Genomic DNA, 1,546 nt, shown 5'->3' on the forward strand with positions numbered 1-1,546 from the left:
TTAAAAACTCTTTAAATTTTAATCAATGTTAAAGCAGTTTGTGGTGATAATTAGGGCGAACCTGCATGATTGCATATATAATATTATGCTATATGAAACATAATAATTATTATCGAACGAATAAAACGACACTTTGCGAAAGTTTTCTGTCCTTTCTTCCGCTCGAAAAACTAATCCTTCAATGGAATTCCATTATGGTGTTAGGTATTTTTTTCCAACCCAGGAATAATTAGTATTTTCAATTACTATAACGTATTTTACAGAGTTATTAACAATTATATTATATTTAAAAAATGAGTTTATGTACTTGCTAATACTGACGACATTGGTTTTGCAAGTCGGCTATCTTGAAAACGTAACTTACAGGAGTTTTCTACTGTTTTCGACGTACATTACGCCAAAAACGTATTATACGCATAAGATAATCGAGCTACGCGTAACTGACCAACCCTGACCCCCCAACAAAAAAGAAAAAATTTATACGGATTGGGTCGAATTAACGAATTCGGTCCCTGGCGTTGGACCTGAACGGACGTTTAGTGGTTCGTATGTGAATCTGTTGTTTTTTTTGTGCGTGGTCTTACTACGCTGTGTATTATTCTGTGGAACCTTAATTCAATAATGTTTTTGGCAAAGATGTGCAATAAGTGAATGTGATAAGAGAGGAATTTTTATCAAAGGTCTTATATTCTATTGTGAAGGCTACTAGCTGATTGCGGATCACAGGAACTGCATTGTTTTCGCAACCGCATATTGGAGCACATCAGTCTCCATGTTCTTTTTGGAACCGGCTCTGAAGTGGTACCAATTTTGGTGACGTTTTCCTCTTTGCCGCCTAATCTTCTTCGGACTTTGGGAACCTGGGGTAAGCCGAGTATTTTAGACAACTTAGACAGAGTCTGCTCATCACCGAAAAGCAATGTCATGTGTGTTTATGTTTCTCACTTGGACACCGACAAAGACAAGCAACTAACTGGCTTTGTTTACCTCGTCAACCAGCTACCTCCTGCTTTCCCTGCTTTCACATCCCGCGCTTACATTCCTATCTTGATTCTTATTGCTGTTTATTATTTGTCCTGTGCTTGTAAGGTCTTAATTTATTTCACTCAAATTTTATTTGGCTCGGATTTTAATTGAATATCGTTTATTTTGATTTTCTCCTCTTGCCTAACATTACAACCTCTGAATGCTTCTATACTGTATTACATTATGCTTATTGATTCCCCGGATCGGTTGCGACTTCCAAAGTGGTTTGGCTGCTTCACCCAGCTTTTCTAAATTAATTAAATTCCTCTCTATCCTGCTTTATGGGTGGGCAAGGTTCTTAGTTTAACTTAATTTAGTTATAATTTGTGACTGAGGGCGGGAAGTTCATGGACTTTCAATATATTTACACGGTACTTCAACTAATTGAGCCTCTTTTTTAGGTCTCGATGCTCCCAGATGGATCAGTTCAGGTCTGGTGGCAAGCCAAATTTTTTGGGTTCGGCATCGCCTTTTAAAGATACGTACAAGGTCGGGTTCGGACGCGCACACAACGCAGCCC

The sequence above is a fragment of the Belonocnema kinseyi genome, chromosome 1 (genome assembly GCF_010883055.1).
Source record: "Belonocnema kinseyi isolate 2016_QV_RU_SX_M_011 chromosome 1, B_treatae_v1, whole genome shotgun sequence".
Classification (NCBI taxonomy): domain Eukaryota; kingdom Metazoa; phylum Arthropoda; class Insecta; order Hymenoptera; family Cynipidae; genus Belonocnema; species Belonocnema kinseyi.